This window comes from Mastigoproctus giganteus, chromosome 4 (genome assembly GCF_048544385.1).
Source record: "Mastigoproctus giganteus isolate SK-2022 chromosome 4, ASM4854438v1, whole genome shotgun sequence".
NCBI classification, from domain to species: Eukaryota; Metazoa; Arthropoda; class Arachnida; order Uropygi; family Thelyphonidae; genus Mastigoproctus; species Mastigoproctus giganteus.
The window spans coordinates 86,586,938-86,610,171 of record NC_143578.1 but is presented as its reverse complement, the minus strand read 5'-3'; the positions used below and the strand labels follow the sequence as shown (position 1 = coordinate 86,610,171).

The following is a 23,234-nucleotide window of genomic DNA, read 5'->3' as shown; positions in this document are numbered from 1 at the left end:
AATACTAAAAATTCTGCACTATTTAGGATAGCATGCTTAAGATACATCATTTACCTATTGTTAATTTGTGAAACTGACAATCTAAGTGATGCGCCATTTAAGATAGCAGTATTAGGACATTTTACAATTTATCAATGCTAACATAATTAATTATATTATTGAGGAGTAAAGTTTATGCATAGCTGTGGGATAACTTACCTAAGTAAGGATGACTCATTCTATGGGGGGGCGGAACTCGGCGAGGGGATTCCGTGCTTTCGCAGCCTTCCTTCGGGTTCTGCTATCTTCGCTCGCTCATTCTGTATCTTCTTGCGCTGTTCTTCAAGCTTCTCTCTGTACAGTCATTCTGTAACGTAATTCCCGTTTCCAAAAACTTACTGTATTTTTTCACTCTCTCTCATACAGACTAACTAACCGACTGCTTCTACCAAAAACCACCACAAAACCACCCTCTAGTCTCATCGTCCACCAGGGTATATGCTCCTTATCGCATGAACTTTTGCCTCACACCGAGCTTGAACTAGGGTGGGGCACTTTTCTCAAGCGGTCAACATCAGACACACTGACCAGTATTTGTCAGGGAGAGCGAAGCTCGTATTTTCGTGGACTTGTGAACTTACTTCTGCGTAGCGACTGTTATCTTCAGTTAGGAAAATAATGGCAAAGGGAATTTATAACTGAGAAAGCAACCAAGTCGAATTTAACCATTCTATATTTGACAAGAAACTGATAGCGGTTAGTCATGTACGATTGGTATTTATATTTTCTGGTGAAACAGCCAAAATAACTCTTAGCAAGAAGGGGCACAGCAAAGGGGGAAATGCATGAGAAATATCTGTAAATTAATAAGAAAAATGTGGGCATTTTACACTCCTCGCCACTACCGCTGAGGATTTCAGTCGGGGTACACAACTAAGACTGAAATTCTCGACGTCCCTACTGGGGCTTTGACTTTTTGTCAGGGGGGGGACAACATAAACATTCCTCCTCTTACAGTATGTAAAAGAAACTTAACTACTAACATATTATCTAGATATAATAAACTAAAATAGAAGACAAACAAAACAAAGCGTATAGCACTTAGTTCACTGTGTGAACTTAATGTATTCACACTTCTCAATGCTGTTCCCTCTCCACATGGAGGCCATTGTCTGCACTTGTCTATTGAGAATTTGTTTTTTTTTTTTTTTTTCACCACTAAAGTCCTTGGTTCAGTTAACAGTTTCCCTGGTTTAAATAAGTGAGCATTTTGAAGCACAACAGAAAACAGATCTGGACTTCCAGGCTGAGGTTGTCAGGCAGTAAAAGAAAAGTTCTTCTGTAGTCCATGATTCGGTGAGGTTATTCTTCAGCAGGCTGGAGACACACAAAAGGAGCTTATCCCTCCAAGGAATGTTCTGGGCACTGCTTTTGTTCATTGTCCTCACTTGGCTCACAGGCACGACATAGAACAAAATAATCACTAAATTAGTAATTGTCCTCAAGTCATGGACACAAAGCATCTGAAGTTAATCAAGTAAGTACATTATAATTGTATACATGTATCTAAACATCACAATAATATAAACATGAACTAATGTTTATGAACTAATGAACTAATAACTAAAATGGATCATTGCAACATACATAAAAGAAATATCATATATGTAAGGTTGTGTAAGAATACTAAAGTTAGGTCTATTTTTGACTATTGTAGACATTAGCAGTATCCTTACACAGAAATGAATGGAATTGCAATCTCTTCTGTCTCCACGCTTCATGTTTTTTTCTTATGTTTGGTCTAGTCTTCCTTGGCTGTTACCACACGGCCTGGTGGTAAACCACTTTCACTATTCAGTTCTGAGGAAGAGCTTTTCTTTCCTTTACTAGGCCGATTAATTCCAGCCACTGGGTGCAAAGGTTCACTGTGCGGACTGCACAGTGGTCCGCCAGGTGGTTCCAGGGATAATGAAAGGGATTGTTTCTTGCATCAGGCAAGAATTCTGGATTGGGACAGGAGAAGACTTTAACATCCACCACAGTCCGGAAGGGAAGGGTCTTTTCCAGGCTTCGTGCCTTTCTTTCTCCTATAGCTATCACTGTTTGGTATGGCTTTGTAAGGATGCTTAACCATGATCCGAAATGCCGAGACGCAAACATTCTCGCCTTTGGGGTTGATGCAATATACTGATGGTCCCAATTTACTAGGGCAACCTCCTCTACTTTGAGCGCACTTTCTTGGTTCCTTGCAAAGAGAAAATCAATGACGATCCACTTCGAGAAAGGAGGAAGTGATCCAAGGGGGCGTGTCGTTGGTGACCGGGGAAGGGCAGGTGTGCTCCAGGTTGGGTGGAAAAAGCGATCCACCATCCCAAGTCCACGTTTAGAAACCTGCACCTCACCTTTCCAATTTAGGAAACCTCTCATGCCATGGCTCTCATAGTGGCAGGGAAAACGCATCTCCAGAGCTGCCTTGTGTTTCCTCCTCATGGGTTGAGTCCGCCTTACTTCCTTTTGTTTCCGCTCTCGCTGGGCGAGCTGCTGTGGGGTTAGAATCAGCTCAGCTCCGGAGGACTCCTGACAAGGACTTATGGGTTGGTTAGGCGCTGGGATCTCCATTTTTTGTGGGGGTTGCACTCTGTATCCAACGTAAGGGTGCTAGGAGGGAGGTCAGCATTCTAGCGATGAGGCATCATATAGACTTGTGAAACACCACCATCGTGACTATGAGCAAGGGGGCGATTAAATAAAACTAGTTAGTGAAGAAATACTTTTATTCCTGCTTTCCTTCCATTCCTCTCTTCTATACTAAAGATTCGCTCCACTTAAACATGCCATGCATGGAAAAATAATAAGATCCTCATCAGAAAAAAAACTTTAGAAATCGTTCTCTTATTTTGAAAATAGTCCTTGATTCTCCTGATTAGCACAATGTTTCATTTATCAGCAGTCTGGATTTTTGAAGGCACGAACATGAGTACACTACTTCAGCAATCTTGTTTCTGTTTTTTTTTTTTTTTTTTAAATAGTCAATATTACCTATGTGTTTGTTCTATATTGACCTTCTTACATTAATGCAATATCACTTACTCCCTACTTTCATACATGATGAAGTTCTCATTAGTAGGTAAACTTTATTCAAAGAAATTATTGATGGAATTAGAATTCTGATTAATATTGCTTTGAGGATTTCTTTCCACAGTGAAGTTTTTTTTTTTTTCCCTTTTTTTTCAAATATTATTTATATAGATATGTAGTACAAGAAGATGGATCCCAAGTCTAGATCTTGAAGTTCAGAAGTTAACCTCCTATATTCACTTACATTTTTTTTCTCTTCTGGAAAATGATAAAAACAACTAGTAACTGGGTGGAACCAGCCGTTCCCAGGACAATTGCTTCACCTTGTCCCCAAAAGAAAAAGACCAAATATGATTTTTTTTTTTTTTTTTTTTTTTTGAATCCATTTGCTTGAACTTAAATTTTTGCTATGCAGTCCGAGAGAGAAAACACAAAGGGACTAGGGGCTTACTGGCCATGCCCTAGACTAAATGCATCCTTCCTCTCTGTATTATTTTATAAACTCCAGATATATTTGTGTGAGAAGTATTTCCTTTAATGGTATTAGCTCAATGATTGTAGAATTCTGGTACTAAATCACTGGTTTTTTTTCTTTCTCAAGATTCATTAAAGTGATTCGTGCTTCTGCGTGAGATTTATAAAGATAAAATGAATTCTATTGTCCTACTTGTGCCATTTCATAACCTGTACTTGTTTAGCCAACCATTTATCCGGCTGGTGATAAAACATACTGCCAGAATCCAACGAAACTGATCAATTTTTTCACCTCTGTGGTCATTCATGTTCTTTGATCCTTTTCTTACCATAACTTCGCTTATCTCCTCTCTCTCTTTTTTTTCACATTAGTACAGGAAGATGATCTTCTTATCTAAAATCTTGATCTCCTGATGTCATAAAAATTTTTTTTTTTTTTTTGTACTGGTAAAGTGATATGCAAATTAAAAAGAAACCTTTTCTCAATGGTCCTACCACAGTTTAAGCAGAAATGCAAATTAAATTCCCAATCATTCCTCACTCTCTCCTCAAAAAAAAAAAGACTCATGCCTGCTCTTCACATCTGCTCCTCTAGTTCTCAGTATTCTCTGTCCCTTTCATCTCATGCATTATTATGCAGGGGATGTGTATACATGTGTATATCCCTTCCTCCTTCTCCGATTTAGCTATTAGATACAGACTTGGAATCGAACCTTTCGTACATTGAATGCCTTACAAGAATGCTAAAAAGATTTTTTTTTTTCTCTCTCTTTTTTTTTTCATATCTTCTCTCTTCTGTGTTTCCACCTGTGCCATTTACACTTCTCAATCCTTTTTCCCGCTTCCACTTTCTGTCACCAATCTTATTATTATTATTTTTTTTGAATTTACTGGTACTGGTTCTGAAACTGGTCGTTCGGTGTACACAACTGTCTTGCCAAAGCATTCACTTTGCTAGTAACTGTAATTATGGCTTGTTTCCCCTTGAAATCGATACACTTCACTATCCTCACTTTAGTCTCTCCAGGCATCTCTCAGAATACCTGCCAGATCAGAACTACTGCCATCGCTTGGTCGAAGGTATCTCTCAGCAAGATGTGGACCCAATATCCACTGAACTGCTCTTTCTATCCCATCTGGTGGCTCGCTTTGGCTTGTGTTTGCTTGAGTGTTGTTACTCTGATCTGGGGTGACACCTCTTTCTGCTTCAGCTACATTGCTGGGAGTGTCAACCACTGTATCTGCTCTTTCCACTGAAGCTGTCTCTGGCACTAGTTCCTCTACTTGCGACTGGGACACCACAATTTCCTCTGGTGGGGCATGAGTTACTCGGTCGCGACTACGTAAATTATATCCGTGGGTCTGAGTAGGTGCTTGCACAGCTCCCTCAGGTCTCACTGAATGCTCTGTCCTTGGTTGGCCCTCCTGATTTCTTGGTGGGAGGGATGACAACGGGATTGATATGGGTAAGCTGGTCGGCCTGGTCATTGTTGGACGGGGAATTATAGGTGGGATAAGATCACAATCCTCCACTAAAGGTTCATCAAAGATCCATGTCTCTTTGGGCACTGATGTGGGGCTTGTTTGGTCTGGTGAATTGCTATCTTCTGATTCCTCTGACTCCTCTACTCTCAGTTCGGGAAACACTTTCCTGTCAATAACCTTTGTCAGTCTGTCCACGTGCACAATTTGTTTATCTTTAGGGTTATGCAGGTGCTGTATTTCATAATTCACTAATGATGGCTGACTGATCACACGGTAGGGACCTGTGCTCAAACGCGCCAATTTCTTTGTAGTGCCCGGTTTTATTTTAGGGGTAAAAAGATAAACAAGGCTTCCTACACGGATGTTTTTGTCTACTGCAACAGATGCTCTACGATCCTCTTGCCTCTGCACTGCCTCTTCCAGGTGCTGAGAGACGATTTCATAGGATCTGCGAAGGCGTGCACACAATAGTTCTGCATAGTTCTCCAAAGACGCATATGAATGTCTCTCTTTGGAATGCCATAAGTCAGAAGGCAACAGCAAATCCCTGCCATACATTAAAAAGTTTGGCGATTCCTGTGTGGAACTATGGGTTGCCGCGTGGTACGCAGCGATTGCTAGTGGGGCCATGACATCCCAGTCCGTTTGAGACTCGTTCACCACATGAGACAGGATGTTTGCCAAGGTGCGGTTTAGACGTTCGACCTTTGCATTGGCTTGGGGGTGGAAGGGGGTCGTATGAAGCTGATGAATATCTAGCTTTTTACACACCTGTCGTAACAGTGATGACATGAAGTTAGTGCCCTGATCTGTTAGGATGTATTTAGGAATCCCATGTCTCGAGATCACATTGTTTATGAAAGCTGTGGCCACTTCCTCAGCCTTCTGGGTATAAAGCGGGCTTACTTCTGCGTAACGGGTAAAATTGTCTATTGCCATCAGTAAATATTTGTGCCCTTTCAAAGTCATTGGAAGGGGTCCCAAAATGTCCAAGGACACTCGGACCCAAGGTGAGTTCTCATTAGGAACTCTCATCAGGGCTGCTTTTGCCTTAGGGTTATACCCTCTACGCTCCAAACACGATGGACAAGTCTCCACATAATTCTTGACGTCGCCAAAAAGGCCTAGCCAGAAAAAGTGTTTTCTAACCTTCTCTAACGTCTTGTGTAGGGCCAGGTGGCCCCCGCTGAGAAAACCGTCGTGACAGGACTTCAACACTTCTGCTTTCAAGCTGGTTGGAACTACTAACTGTTCACAGGGCTCTGAGCGAGTAGCTCCATGGTCAGGTAAAGTGTAGTGATACAGTATCCTGTCCTCACTCAGATAGAAGGAATCTGGGACTTTGCTTGTTGCCTGTAGTGTTCCTTCTAATTGCTCAATTAACTCCTGCAAATTAGGGTCCTCTCTTTGGAGATTCCTAATCAAAGTTCTGGTTTGTTGTTGCGGCATGATCAGTGACTCTATGGTGGGATTTGTTGCTATAGGAGCAACTAATTCAGCAGTTTTGGATTTCTTAAGCCCCTTTTGTCTTTCCTCTTCCTCTAACACTGGCCTTGAAAGGAAATCGGCATTTGAGTGAAGTCGACCCGGCCTGTATATGATATTGAAATTGTATTCTTGTAGAAGCATACTCCAGCGAGCTAATCTGGGGGATGGATTCTTTAAGTGAAGAAGATAGCTTAATGGTTGGTGGTCTGTTATTAGTGTGAAACTGGAGGCTATTAAGAATGGTCTGAACTGTGATACCGCAAAGACTATTGCCAAAGCTTCCTTTTCTGTGGTACTATACATAGTCTCTGCTTTCTTTAGTAGTCTGGAGGCGTAAGCGATTGGCTGTCTTTGATTTTCGTCAACTTGTTGCTCTAGCACAGCCGAGATTGCATAATTAGATGCGTCAGAGGACACAAAAAATGGTTTAGAAAAGTCAGGGTAAATCAATAGGGGTGGTGTGGTCAAAGCGACCTTCAGCTTGTCGAAGGCCTCTTGGGCGGCACTGTTTCAGAAAAAGGGGGTGTTCTTTTTTGTAAGTTGGGTTAGCGGCCTGACTATCTCTGCGTACTCTGGGACAAACTTTCTGTAAAATCCTGTCATCCCAAGAAACGATCGCACTTGCTTCATTGTTCTTGGCTCTCGACACTCTCGAACGGCCTTCACGTTCGCTGGATCGGGACGGACACCGTCCTTATCAATGAGATGACCTAAGTATTTTATTTGCTCTTTTAGGAACTCACACTTCTTTGGTTTCAGCTTCAGATCGTACTTTCTCAGGCGCTGGAAAACTTTCTCAAGCTTCGAAAGGTGTGAGGACCAAGATTTCGACACTATGATTATGTCATCTAAGTAAGCGAAAATGGAATCTCGTTGTAAATTATCCAAGACAAGCCCCATTGCTCTCACAAAACTAGATGGCGCGTTTTTTAACCCAAAAGGCATGCGCCGGTATTGTAGCAGCGATTCCCCTGTAGTAAAAGCTGTCTTGTGGCGGTCCGCGGGGTGCACTTCAATTTGGTGGAATCCGGCTTCGAGGTCCAAAGAGCTGAAGTAGCGCGCGCCTCCCAGAAGTTCAAGTATCTCACTCATGGAAGGGATCGGGTATGCGTCGGAGATCGTCTTGGCGTTAAGTTTCCTAAAATCAATACATAACCTGTATCCCCCACCTCGCTTCTTCACCAGGACGATGGGCGCGGCATACGGAGAGCAGCTGGGTTCAATAATGTTTGAATCTAGAAGTTCTTGGACCTGGTTGCGAATCTCATCCTTTAGTAAAAAGGGGGTTCTATAAGCATTCTGTCTAACAGGAATGTTGTCTGTCAATTTAATTCTGTGTTGGATAACTTTTGAGTTGCCTAGTTGGGCTGGTGATTTGGCAAACACATCCCAGTATTTGCGTAACAGGTCTGATAATTGGTGTCTTTGATCGGCAGTCAGGTGATCAAGCTTAAAGTCCTCTATGGTTACTGGAGAAACTTCCCTTTTGCCTCTTTCCTGGCTCTTAGGGTTAATTGATTGAGGATTCAGGTTCTCCAGACACGCAATACCCATGCCTTTTGGAAGATGCAGCGGTTCCGCTGTTAAATTGGCGATGAGCACAGATATTTTCCCACTTTCGTCTACCTGGTCTACCGAATATTTCACTGCTAAATCATCCCGGCTTAAGTTTGAATTTGGCCCTGCTAATACTAGTTGTTTGGGAGGAGCAGCAAGCTGGTCACAAGATACTGTTACCACCTGTTCTGTGCTTGCTGGGAGCACATGTTTACATGTAAGCTTAGCAACTGTGGGTGTGGAATCCACCAATTGTTGCCGAATATCCTCTTCCCTCAGGCAAATCCCTAATGGAACTGATCGTATGATCCCTTTACCTAAGTCTAGGCTGAATGAAAACTTCCTTACTATGTTCAAGCCGAGGATGATATCATATTTGCCACTAAAATTTTTTGAAGTAACCAGAATTTTCTCCCTAAAAGTTGCCTTATCTAATTTAATATTAGCAGTTACTGTAGTGTGTATTGGCACAATATTTCCCGAAACTCCGGTTACAGTTAATTCTGGAGGTCTGAAATCTAATGATGTATCATTTTTAATTTTATTAAATAAATCTGCACTCATTAAAGAAACGCCAGCACCTGTGTCTAAAAGAAATCTAGTTTTAATGTTTTGTACAGAACCCAATACCACAGGTAGTTTAGTATTATCCTCCAGAATGTAAATGCCATGTTGTGTTCTGATGTCTCTGACTTCTGGCTTACTAACTTTACTAAAGTTAGGGGTTGGCAAAAGGGTTTTATTACATCGCGAATCCTTCCTATTAAGTTTAGAACCCCTTTTTAGTCATAAATTTCTATCTCTATCTCGCCTGTAGCTTCCAGTATTTGTATAATTATTTTGCCTGCCCTGAAATGTTTTTGGCCGAATTTGCCCCTGAATATGCTCATTCCTATATGTTCCTCTCCTTATCCTAGAATAAGAGTCTATATTACTCCTATTATGATCAGCATAATACATTCTATTGGCAGCTTGATCTCGATTTTCATTAAAATTACAATATTGATTATTAGCATAGGGCGTCCTAATTTTTGGGGATGCAGTGTACATGTCCGTTTCGTAATTCGTGCATGGGCGGTTGCGGAAAAGTTGAGTGGGTTGATGGAAGCTCGGACGGCCGTCAAAAATGCGTCTTTCCCTTCGTTCGCGATTGTTTACCATATTTCTGGCTGCCTGCTGCCGGCCGTAGTATGGCAAGATTATGCGTTTTTCCGGGCGGTCAACGACCTCTGGTCTGAAGGTCACGTTAGCGTCGGTTAGCGGATCTACTGCGCTGTCCGAGTGGAGGTAGGTAGCGCCTAATGCTGCCTGACCGTGGGGAGGGAAAAATTTGCCCACCTTCATAGTTTGCATCTGCTGACTCAGGGCGGCTATCTGTGTCTCTAAATTGTTGATTGTTGCGTGATTTACTGATAATGAGCTTAACGATTGTTGTAAGTCGCGTATTTGATCTTGAATGTGTTCAAGAATGTGTTTGGGATTATTTTCCTGTCGCTCCGTTCACTCTCGGCCCTTACAGGACTATTAATAACATGTACAGGGACAGTTTTTGTGTGAGTAAGTTGGTCATTAATTTCCTCTCTTTTCGAAATCTCAATTGCCTGTGAAAAAGTTAAAGGATTGTGTGTGAGCACCATTTTTCTAATTTTTCCAGATATGCCCCTAAGGAATTGGGCCAGCATTGCCTGGTCTAAAATGTTTAATACTTCAGGTGTCTCTCCCTGAATTTTGAAAGCTGCCCTTGCCAAATTCCTCACGCGCGCGCTATAACTCGCAATGGTTTCCGAAGGTGCTTGCACAGCACTGGCGAACTGCTGAAGGGAGGTGATAATTGGTTCCCTTTTTTTGAGCCAAAAAAACATTCTTAAATATGTTGTAATTCTTTTCCCCACGTAATTCAAAGGATTGGGCTAAAAAGTCCGCTGCCGAAGCCCGAAGTTTAGATTTCGAGACTGCCAAAAGTTCTCTGTGCCCCCAGAGTGCTAATTCTCCAACACTCTCCAAAGTTTCGAAAAACAATTGGACTGAAGGGCCTTCATCATTTTTGCCAAAGAATAATGGCACAAGACTTAAAAAACCTGCGATATTTGCTGAATGCGGTCTGTCTGGTTCTGGGGTGGGTGGTGGCTGTTGTGTTTGAGGTAGGGGGGATGATGTTCCTGTTGTTTGAGGAATCTGATCCTCCATTTTTTTTAATTTACTAGAAATGGGGAAGTTTAATTGCTAATTTTGGGCCCCTGTCTTCCAAAATAATGTGACTTACCTGTTGCTGAAACAAAATTATGATGTTAGTAATCACTTATTTAAAACAAGAGTGTGTTATAGCATGTAGTCATTTGTTTATTAAATATAATTATAAGAATAGCGATAATTTATTAATTAGTGTAGATGTCCTGTGTTGTTGCAAAGGAGTAATGCCTCCTACCTATTCTCTTAATGCACGAAATCAACAATCTTACTACTTATCCGTAATCCCTTTAGATTCTTTCTCTTTGCGACTTCTTCTTCTGTGTAGACAGTTTTTCATCCCGCAAAATATTTAATCCTGGACACAATTGGCACCAGTGTTATGCTGGGGGCGGTTTATACTTCTTACTAATTATTACTTTATATTATCGTTCGGACTTCTCTGGACAATACATCTGTATGGCGGGACGTTTTCCTTCCTTAATCATTTGTTCAATGATAACTCCAGTATACTCATGTGATTGTCTAGTGGTTTTTCATATTAGGACAATGATCTCGGCCCTCGGTAACCTATTCAAGGGAATAGGAACTGCAGCTTCGATCAGGCGTTGTGAAAATACTCAAACTCTTTCCAATTATAGGTAGAAATTCGAGTACCCGCGGTATCAGTTCTATTATATAATTCTTTACTTACTCATTCGTGTGAATAGAGGATAGGCCTGAGGCATATGTTTAAAACAGAATATGGTTTAATATACTCCACTATAGAATTGATACATGTATAAAAACTACTGCCCTAGTGGCGGTGACAAGCAAAACCTAAATCATTTGGTTACAATAATATAAACTGACTTTATGGAAGTATTTAAGAGTTCTTAGCATTATTGATGTTTTGGAAATTAATGGGTTCTTCACATAGGTGTTCTTCGTGTGGATACTTCATCTCAGGCAAGGACTAGCATATGACATAGTGGTTGTACAAACATGATGGGGTCAATACTAAAAATTCTGCACTATTTAGGATAGCATGCTTAAGATACATCATTTACCTATTGTTAATTTGTGAAACTGACAATCTAAGTGATGCGCCATTTAAGATAGCTGTATTAGGACATTTTACAATTTATCAATGCTAACATAATTAATTATATTAATTGAGGAGTAAAGTTTATGCATAGCTGTGGGATAACTTACCTAAGTAAGGATGACTCATTCTACGGGGGGGCGGAACTCGGCGAGGGGATTCCGTGCTTTCGCAGCCTTCCTTCGGGTTCTGCTATCTTCGCTCGCTCATTCTGTATCTTCTTGCGCTGTTCTTCAAGCTTCTCTCTGTACAGTCATTCTGTAACGTAATTCCCGTTTCCAAAAACTTGCTGTATTTTTTCACTCTCTCTCATACAGACTAACTAACCGACTGCTTCTACCAAAAACCACCACAAAACCACCCTCTAGTCTCATCGTCCACCAGGGTATATGCTCCTTATCGCATGAACTTTCGCCTCACACCGAGCTTGAACTAGGGTGGGGCACTTTTCTCACGCGGTCAACATCAGACACACTGACCAGTATTTGTCAGGGAGAGCGAAGCTCGTATTTTCGTGGACTTGTGAACTTACTTCTGCGTAGCGACTGTTATCTTCAGTTAGGAAAATAATGGCAAAGGGAATTTATAACTGAGAAAGCAACCAAGTCGAATTTAACCATTCTATATTTGACAAGAAACTGATAGCGGTTAGTCATGTACGATTGGTATTTATATTTTCTGGTGAAACAGCCAAAATAACTCTTAGCAAGAAGGGGCACAGCAAAGGGGGAAATGCATGAGAAATATCTGTAAATTAATAAGAAAAATGTGGGCATTTTACATTTCTCTCCCTGCATTGTAATCGATGTACATGGATATACAGTTTTTTTTTGTTGTTGTTTGTTTGTTTTATAATCAACAAGGCAATCAATCTGGTTGCTGAATATGCTTTATACTTTAAACTGTTCTCACCTTATGTGCTGGTCTAGAGTATTACCAGAAAATTTATTTATTTAAATAATAATTTCGCGCTAGCAAAGTGTTTATCATCACCTTCCTTCTGAATGACGGCATTGTGGATATCTTATGAGTGAAGTCGTTTGTTGAGCGCTTTTATTGCTACCACTAGCTTTTTCTTCTACAAGGATGAACAAAAATTCAAAATTTATCTTTAAAAAAATAAAAATATTTTATTGAGATTCGATGTACATGGATATACAGTTTTTTTTTGTTGTTGTTTGTTTGTTTTATAATCAACAAGGCAATCAATCTGGTTGCTGAATATGCTTTATACTTTGGTTCAACATTTACAAAAACGTCTGCAGTCTATAAATACAAAAACCAACTACGTACTAAAAAAATATTTTTTTTCAAAATGTATTCTCTTCTAACGCTGTCTGGATATCTCTTTAAGTGCATCCTCAGAGTTAAGACTTTTATGGCTTCTTGCATAGTAAATAAGTGGTTGAGACTTAACACTAGGCAATGAAAAACAGTAGCTGTCCATTAACTCTGACTTCTTCCCGGACTCGGCGTAAAAATAAATTCTTTTACATGCCATCTTTTACTTTTATGTATTTCTTCAGTCATTTACACAGCTACGAATGCAAATTAAATTTACATGTTCTGACTGAAAGAAACCGTCTTTTACCCAAAGCACTTTAGATGTTTTGTAGTGCTCTTCCTTTCCATTGCCCGTTCCTCTGCATCATAACAAAAAAAAAAAAAAAAAATAAATAAATAAATAAACAATAAAAATAAATAAATAAATATTTGTACAGAAATCGAAGCGTTTATGAAGTTCTTGTTGCTATGCTTATTTTGCGCTTATGGATGAAAATATTCTCTATTCAAACGCTATTTAAATATTTAAATATGACCATTTCCATCTGCGTGTAGTGAAGAAATGTTGCCTTCCGTCTGCTTTTCTCTTAAAAAACACCATTAAGAGACGATCTTTAAATTTCGTAAAGTACTTCCAGAGAATTTTATAACACATTGTACTCGCTCTAGCTTAATTTAGCGGTTTTCATTTTTCATATATCTTTTTTTCCATAACCATAACTTTTCATAGTGAGGCAAAAAACTAACACGGAATATTGATTGAAAGTGGAATCCTTTGTCCAGCATTATTTCATCAAAGGTCGGTTGGTGTGATAAAGACCTTGGTTCCTCCGATATCGATTTTAGGTCTGTGACCTCTGCAAAGTTACATTCTGCAGGATGAGCAGTTGCTCGTGGCAACCACAGAGCGACGCTGCAGTCGTTTGTTTTCTTGTCGCTATATTCTGCTAGCAACCGCCAAAACAAACCAGTTGCACCTTTAAACGAAATACAATCTATCTCATCCTATGTGTTTATTTTCATAGTTTTTTGTTGTTGAAGGTTGCACATTTCCATTAAGTTGTCTCATTTGACATTCTGTAAGTAGGTTCGAAGAAAGTATTTTAGTAACAAACTGAGTGTGGACGTCTATATTTACTAACTGTTAAATTCACACGCAGAAACAGTTACAGAACTTCGACGAGAACGAACTTTTAGAAAGAGATTTAGGTTTATGGCATTATTGGCGCTTTAGCGATAAAGGCTAATATGACCAACTGAGAACGAGGAAGAAGCCCATCAGCATTGAGCTTGTTCAATCTATTCAAAGCCTTAAACACCTCAATCAGATTACCATGCATGTGTGTAGTCTCACACGTTGCAATTTGCAGAAAGCTACTAAAGCCTTTCTTGGTAATTCGCCAATTTCGTAGTCCTTTCTTTGCACTCCTTTCCAGCAGCCCTATATCCTTCCTAATATGAGGCTTTCAGATCTGTAAGCAGTACTCAAGATGTAGATTGACCATTGGTTTAAACAATGGGATAATCACCTTCTTATCCCTGTTAGCAGAATTTCTGTACATCATTGACAAAACAACATGAGCTGTCCTGGCAGCCTGTCTATACTGTTTATAGAACTTCATATCTAATGCACACTTACCCCCACCTCATTTTCCACTACCCGAATGTACTACAAAATAGCTGGTACGTTAGTCTGCGATTATTGCTATCCATATGCAATACCTAATATTTGTCAATGTTAAACTTCAGTTGCCATTTCTCAGTCTATCTGTCTAATTTTTCTAGATCTTTTTGCAATAGCATACCTTGATTACGGTCATTAACCACACCTACCAACATTGATGTCATCAGCAAACTTAGATATTAAGCCTGATACGCCTTCATTAATATCATTAATAAATACAGAAAACAACATGGGCCTAGCACTGAGGACTCCACTAATAACATTAGTTCATGAAGAGCAGTATTCATTGATAACCACTCTCTGTCTTCTCCCACTGAACCATTCCCTTATCGATAGCAGTAACTTGCCTTTAATGCCACTTTGCTCCAGTTTGTACAACAGTCTTTTATGTGCAACAGTATAAAAAGCTTTTTTGAAATCTAAGTATTTGATATCAGAATTACTTTTGCATCTGGTTCCCTTGTCAACACCATACACGCACTGGCCAAAAAAATACGAATCTTTATTCAGTCGGGTCGCTTCTGTTTCGAATAGCAATCTTGCGGCGCGCTATGATTTCTACACCGATGAGCCAAAACATTATGACCACCTACCTAATATGATGTTGGTCCTCCACGTGCATACATACATTTAATGCTAAAGGCCACTCCACAGGCCGCAGCTTATCCGTGGCTATCAGCTGCAATGTTGTGCTGTTAACTGAATCGAAGTTGTTTATTTACAGTGGATTGATATAGGCAATGAAAAGAGCTCAATACATAATTTTCTTTCTTATTTTTGTTTTTGAACTTTCAATTTGGCCACTAGGCCCCAAGTGAAGAAAACCGACTTTATACTCCCTATTTGTAAATCTTAATCAGGTGGGTCCCCCTCCTTTCTGGAAGGAGGTGGGCCACCGCTATCTCGCATTAGTGTTTTCCGTCTTCTAAATACTTCGCTCACGAAGTCATTAAAATATGCAAATAGGCAACGATCCGTGAACAGAACCCAGAGTTGCTCTTTCTCTAAAATACCAACTGATTTTTCCAATTTAGATCTGACATCCCAATAACAATGACAGTCCAGCTTAACATGTTCAGATGTTTTCGGTTCATCACAGACACATGACCCCCTGCTCACGTAGTCTTAACAGTGACAATTTATATGCCAATCCATGTCCAGTAATGAGGCTTGTGGCATGAAAACCAAATTAAAGCCGAGGTTTTAACTTTGGATTGATAATTTTATTATTGGGGAAAAACGTAAAGGTCTGACGGCCTTTTTCTGCATTTTCCCAATCATCTTGCCACATGTCCATTATTTGCAAGACAATTATTTTTTTTTCAGATTTCAAATCAGCTTTAGAATAGTTCCTATTTTCCTCTGGGCAAGATGTTATGTCCAGAATAGTCCTTCTAATATTATTACGTTTTGTATAATATAATAATCCAGCTAGCAAAACTCCGTACTGAACAGGAAGCCTTCCAGAAATAATCTGTAAAGCTTCAGAGGAGACAGTCCGGCATGCACGTGTCAACCCGAAAAGAGCTCTGAGCTTGAATCAAATATTTCTGTATTATAACATTATTAATTCTGTGAATCCAAGCTCCAGAGGCATAGGTCACGATTGGGAGGAACAAACAGTCATATAATAAATTTAAAGATCGTCCTTTGATTCCGCAATCGGTCCTAACGATCCTCCGAAGCTTGGCATGTAATGTTCTAACTTTAGTTTTCAAAAACTTGACGTGCTCAGTAAAAAAGAGACGCTAAACCTAAACACCTCGTGACTTTAACATACTGAACGGCATCCCCGTAAAACTTAATAGTAGGGGCTCGATTTATACTAAGGCGCCTCTTCAGAAGCTTCTGAATAGTCTTTCCATTGGAAATTTGCAACTCGTAATTTTGACACCAATTTTCTAACATACCTAAAACCTCTGCTGCTCTGTTTTCAATCAAAGAACGAGTTACTTTGTACTAATACTGTGCTGCTAAATCATCAGCATACGCTATAAATGTTATGCCGGAAATCTGTTTCTTTAAAAATTCATCTAATACGATGTTCCACGCAAGGGGGCCAATCACCGAGCCTTGTGGGCATCCACATGAAACCATCTTAATAATTTGAGTATAGCTTGTCTTCACAACTATTTCTCTAGAACAAAAATAACTTTTAAACACAGAATATAAATTCTGTGAACAATTAGAAATTCTTATTCTACTCAAGATACCCTCCCACCATAGCCGGCCGAATGCTCACCTGAAATCCACAAATATTGCAAGGACGTACCTAGTATTGCTCTGCTCGACCATGTGTATCAGTTGATACATAGTGTCCTCTGTGGATAATCCTTTTCTGAAACCAAATTGATTTCTAGAGGACAAATTTTCTGCATCATACATAATCATTAAGCGGTTGATCAACAGCCGTTCATGCATTTTGCCTATAACAGGGAGCAGAGCAGAGCAATAGGTCGGTACGACCCTGTCTCATTAAGCATTCTATCCATGCCTTTAACAATTAATTTCACCCGAGAATTCTTCCAGCATTGGGGGAAGACTCCTTCTTCTAAACACTTATTATATAACTCAATATATAATTCAGGTTTCAATTCATATGACTCTTTCATAACAGCAACTTCAATTTTATCTCGACCCGGCAACTTGCCATCCTTTACGCGGCCCATTGTTTTACTACTTCAATCCAGAACTTTTGCTTCGCATTCATTGATTGATGCTGAGCATTTTCAATAATCATTTGTTGTTCCAAGCTTTCATTCCCAATTCCAATATCAGGAAAGAGGTCTTCCAGAATTCTGGCAACAGAATCGTGCGAAGTTAAAGTTTGGTTTTCGCCATCTCCAATGGTATTAACAACTTCAGATAGATTTTTCTTGTTTGTTAGTAGTTTAAAAACAGTACGCCATGGAACTCGGGATCCTTGCTCTTCAACGTATTTTCTCCACGACATAATCTTAGCCCTGTTGACAGCTTTAACATATTGTTTCCTTTGTTCTCTATATAACTCTCAACAAATACTACTCCGCGTACAGCCAAAACAGCTCGTACCCAGCGACGCATGAACGCTACAAGATTTCTAAATGTGTCTTGTGGTATCTGGTACCAACACGTAACCAGCAGATCCTTTAAACAACAGCTTTATAAAAACTTAAAAACAAAGCCTCTGCAACAGATGATCAACGAGTCTGGAGTCATGCTTCTTGCAAAGTTAATTAATTCTGCAACCAATTCATCAAACCTAGCCAACATAATAGCTTCCACCAACAGAGAAAACTCAAGAAACCAATAACAATTCAAATTCAAACTCTCCAGACTAAAACAAATGGACAGGATGTTCCCTAATGCATCCCTTCACCTCATAAATTATCACAACATTGATTGTAAAAGGTTGGTCAACTCTGACGCCTACAGGAGTCTCATTTCCAAACAAATTATGAGAAATACAAACAGCTGCCTGCCTGCAACCCAATAACTGCAGCCGAGAGCCAAATCTGATGTTTTGCAATATATATTTTTGATCAATATAATTCATATTCGTTGTTAATGTATATATAGAATATGCTATGTATTTTTTTGTTTTATATTTGTCTCCTTTGTACTGAATTTATGTCGCTAGCCTAGTGCTGTGATGGGCTTGCTGTAGTTGCAATAAATGAATATTTATTTATTTATTTAACTCCTGTAAGGTCCGTGATTGAGACGCCGCAGATCGGATTTGTTGTTCCAACACAAACCACAAATACTCGATGGGATTGATGTCTGGGGAAATTTGGAGGCCAGGGCACTACCTGGAAGTCTTCCTCATGTTTCGCGAACCAGTCTCGAACAATCCGGGCGGTATGGCATGGCGTATTATCCTGCTGAAAGACGGCACCGCCAGAGGGGAAGACTGTTGCCATGAAAGGGTGGGTGTACGTGGTCAGCAATGATGTTTAGGTAAAGTGTATTTAGGGTCAGACGGCACCAGGGATTTCCCCCATCTCCGCGTAGTTTACATTGTGTGGTGATACAGTTCACTGTAAAGGCCAAAGATTTAAAAGTGTATGGATCTTGAGGTGTGTGGTGTCGTGTATCGTTGTTCTCCTGACCATTTAGCTGCCAGACCCCTGCTGAGGCCCGACGTTGTCCCACTTTCGCCCCGTTAATGCAGACCAGGTATCTAGTAGTTTGCATTTACTCTGGCAGATCCTGCCACCCAAATTCCTGAGATTTCAGTGGAAATCTCAGGAATTTGGGTGGCTATAAAAAAAATTTATATATCGCAGCACCCGTTGGTATGTGAACATATACATATTGTATTTTCACGGTTAGATGGGGGCACATTGGAGATTTAGTGGCTGAGGAGTTGGCAAAAATAGTTTAGAGAAATTAAAATTTTTGCGTAGGTCGTGCGCTGGCGTGCAGATAGAGAGGGCGAGGAAAGACTGAAGACTGAAGTGAGAAAGGTAGTAAGAACTGGGGTCAGTAGAGAAGACTACCCAGGCAAATGTTAGTGGGCATGCCCGTGCCCCACCAGAAGGAAAAGAGGGGTGGAGAAGGGGGAGACATGAAGGCCGTCGTCGCCCCCCCCCTCGCCAGGTCGGGGAGAATAGTGAGCTCAGCAAGAGAGCCCGCTCAGATCGCCAGTAAGGCTCTGCAGCAGTTTATCTGCTATTTGTATTGTCATTGGTGTTGCTGTCCCCGAGGGTTCTGGCACTAAAGTTGTTGTTGTCGTCTCGGTGCGCCATTCGTATGCCATTTGTGGGATGATGTCTCTGGATGGTGACTTGCTCGATGCGTTGCCAGCGGCGTCTAGTTTCCACTCTTTGTCTGGTAAGTGAGATGTCACACGCGGTTTGTGCAGGTCAGCACGTCAGCCATTTCTACCTAGCAGCACCGTCTTGAGTGGTTCACACTTCCAGGTCCATATGGAGAGTGTATCTGTGTGTTGCACTCGATGGATTTGTCTAGTCCAGGTGAGAGTCTTCTCCATCGGAGTTTAAGTAATGAGGTGGGATTTCTTCCAGGTTGTTATGTTATTTTCGGTCTGAAAGTTTATGTAGGCAAGAGCGTTCTTTGGGCTGGTGAGTCAACAGGGTTTCACTGCTTATGGTTGTGGGTCAGGGAAGGTTTTTCTTTGACCGAAGAGGCCATGCGCATATTTAGTTAGCGCCTTGTAGCTATACTCCTCCTCTAGTACATGATGCTCCTGCTTTTATAATACGTTTTGTGTTTCTGTGATTAGGCGACATAGTAGGTCCTCGTATAATTCACAGTGGTGCATAAGATGCTCCCACGTTTCTTTCTGTCCGCAGTGGCAAAGACGTGTGTTACTGAGTCCAAAGGCAGTCAGTTTTTGTCGGATGGCACCGTGGCCGGTGAGCAGATAGGTGGTTAATAATTCTGGTCATAGCCAGTGTTAGTATTTTGGATAGACGGCGAGTACCTGAGGTATGAATTTTCGTGTTATTGTGCCCTTTTGAGAGTTTTCTCAAAAGTTTTCTCTACACCTAAAACAAACCTGGCGTGTTTGCCAGGTTTGTTTTAGGTGTAGAGTAAGCCTCTGGCTGACCGGGCTAGCCAGGTGGGTAAGGTGCCTGCCTGGCAACCCAAAGGTGTAAGGTGTATTTAGTGTCAGACGGCACCAGGGGTTTCCCCCATCTCCGTGTTGCTTTCATTGTGGGTGTACCAGTTCACTGGGAAATGCCAGAGATTTAAAAGTGTGTGGGCTTTGTATCTGTGTGATGTCGTGTACCGTTGTTCATCTGGTCGTTTAGCCGGTGGACCCCTGCTGAGGCCCAACGTTGCCCCACCTTCGCCCCGTGGAGGCAGACCAGGAACCCAGTAGTTTTAGTTTCACTCTGGCAGGTCCTGCCACCTAATTTCCTGAGATTTCAGAGGCTAGGACCTAAAAAAAAAAAAAAAAAAAAACGCGCGCGCTCTTTTATATGCACGTACGTACAGACAGAGACATATATCCATCATCGTCGGTTTGATGATCGTTAGGTGAGGGGGATAATGCTTGCATAATAAAGGCCGAAAGAATGGGCGAACGGGAATTTTGACATAATTAAGTTTTTGTGTGTGGGACATTCGCTAGCATAAAGATAGAGTGGGTGGGAGACTGAAGGCTGGGGGGGGTTAAGGCAGAAATATGGGGATGATTGAGTAGGCAACCCCAGAAGTCAGTGAGGCATGCCCATGCCTCACCAGGAGAAAGTAGGGGGCGCCGGGGGGACTGTCCCACCACCGGCGCAGGGGAGGGGGTGGAAAGGCACCAGGCAAGGGAGCCCGGTGAGCTGAAGAACAGATGTTCTTTGGTTATAATGGTAGTGGGTTGTGGGCTGCGGCCATTTGGTTTCTCCTCGTCCTCCTCCTCGTGAACAGTGCCTGTGCATAATCCGAGAAGGCTTGATACTCCTCCTTTGTGTCTAGGAGGTGATGTTCTTGTCCCTGTGGTAAGTAGTGGATTCTGGTGAGTAAAACACCACGTAGGTCTTCATAGAGCCTGCAGTCATACATTAGGTGCTGCCAGCTCTCCAGCCCCCCGCAAGTGCAAGTTGGATCAACCTGAATCCCAAGTAGAGACAGTTTGGCATTAATAGCTCCGTGTCCAGTTAAGAGGTACGTTGCTTGTAGACCTGGGGAGAACCAGTTGGGTGAGGTTGGGTAGTTTTGTTCAATATTGGGTAGAAATTTCTTTGTGATCTCTCCCTTTTGAGAGTTGCTCCACCTTTCCTGCCATGCCTGCTGCAGGTGAGTTTGTATCCACTTCTTTTCCACATTTCTGTTGCTGGTTAGGTCAATAGTGAACCCCAGAAAAGTCTGTGGGGTGCCTTTGTCTAGGTAGTATAGTAGGCCGCGTTGTATGATTTCTAGGTCCAGCGGGAGAGTGCCTGCGAGCACTTGCAGGGCGTGGGTGCTCACCGTGCGGCAAGCGCGAGTGATGGTTAGGAGGATGGATCTGTGAATTTGGTCCGTGATACGTCTGTTTACTGCTGTTGTAGTTTTTTGAAACCATGCACCGGATGCGTAGGTGACGATCGGAGTGAAGATAGCTTTGTAGAACAGTTTGAGGACTCGCTTTTTTAAGCCCCATTCTTTACGCGTGACCCTGGCAACCATGGCTGCGTAGCGTCTTATTTTTTTACGGAGATATTTCAGATGGTCCTGAAATGACAGTTTTTGGTCCAATATCACGCCTAGGTATTTCAGTTGGTTGGAGAATTTGATTGTTTCCTGCCCAATTTTTATTTGCGGAGGCCGCCTAAGATCAAGGCGTCCCTTTAGTAGGATGGAGTTTGTTTTTGTGGAGGATACCCAAAGGTCGCGGGTTCGAATCCCGCCTCGGGCTTGGATCAAAGTACTGCAAAAACCTTGGGAGGTGCACTATGGCCACAGAAACCGATGTGCCAACATGATGCTCCTGGTTTTATAATATGTTTTGTGTTTCTGTGATTACCAAAAAAAAAAAAAAAAAGTAAGTCTCTGCTCTGTTTTGATGTCATTTCTCGGATCCGTTGTAAAATATTGGCAGGTCAGTTTTTCCCTTGGAAAGGTGGTGGAGTAGACCACGGCGAACTATTTCCAAGTCCGGGGGAGATCACCCATGAGTCAGCAGTCTATGGGTGCTGACTGTGTTGCATGCTCTGGAGATGGTGAGCAGAATGTGACGCTGTGTTGTCTTGAGCCTTCGTCTGTTATTTACAGTAGTTGCTTTGTGGTACCATACTCCAGCCGAATAAAGGATGATTGGTAAGAAGACAGCTTTATGGTAGAGGTTTTCTTTCTTAGTCCCCAGTCTTTGCAAGTAACTCTGGCAATAAGGGAGGAGTACCTTCAGATTTTGTTGCGTAGGTAGTTGATATGAGGAGTGAAGGATAGGTGCTTGTCTAAGATGATGCCAAGGTGTTTCAGCTCAGTTGTTAGTTTGATTGTGGTCCCCTGCACTTTGATTTGGGGAGGTCTCCTAATGTCTATGTCCCTCGAAATAATATTTAGCATGCATGTTTTTGTTGATGATATTGATAAGTTATTTTGGTCGGCCCATTCTTGCAGGGTGGCTGGCGCCGGGTTTCCGGTGGTTTCTAGTTGGGCTCTGGTGTCTTCAGCTAGCATCAGAATCAGATCATCTGCATATGCTTGGGATTTGGCATTTCCAAGGTTTAGGTTGAGGAAGCCGTCCAGGACCACATTCCAGAGAGGTGGGCCTAGGACGGAGCCCTGTGGGCATCCTCTGTATACAGGTCTGGTTACGGGGCTGTGACTGTGACGGATCTGTTTGTGAGGTAGTTACTGATGCACTTGTAGAGATTGGTTGGCAGGTTAGCCTCTCGGAGTCTGCCGAGGACGCTTGGCCACCAGAGAGTGTCAAACGCTCCGGCAAAGTCGACTGCAATGATGACGAAATACTTTCTGTTTGTTGTTGTGGCAGCTCTGATAATGTTCTCTAGAGCATCTACAGCTGAGCATTCTCTTCGGCAGCCGAACTGGTCGGAGATTGTAGACCTGGGTTTTTAGAGCGTTGCTCGATTCTGTTTTGCAGGAGGTGTTCTAGGAGTTTTGTTAACACTGTTAAGAGTGCTATGTGTCTCTAGGACCCCGGGAAGTCCTGTGGTTTATTTGGATTTTTTAAGACAAGTTTGAGCTCCACCACCCTCCAAACGACGGGGAAGTATCATTCGTTTAGACATTTATTGTATAGGCTCAGCAATTGGTCTGGGATGGTTTCAACTGTTTTTAATGATTTCAGGATCTAGGAGGTGAGAGCTTGAGGATTTTTTGTTCCGCAGTCTTGCAGCCGCGTTATCCAGTTCGTTTCCTTTAAACGGTTCCTCTTCATGCGTTGTGGTGTAGATGCAGTTTTGGTGGCACAGCAACTGTTGTTCTGGAGCGGTTGGGTCTAGGTGTCCTGGAAAGATGACATCCAAGAGGCCGCCGTAGCCTAGTGGT

General features: G+C 41.7%; 1 protein-coding gene across 4 annotated transcripts in view; it reads left to right on the top strand.

The window, feature by feature from the left end:
- The window catches only part of LOC150086883 (uncharacterized), a 791,472-nt gene that overhangs the window by 50,794 nt on the left and 717,444 nt on the right, over positions 1–23,234 (top strand). The gene's annotated exons all lie outside the window — the stretch shown is intronic.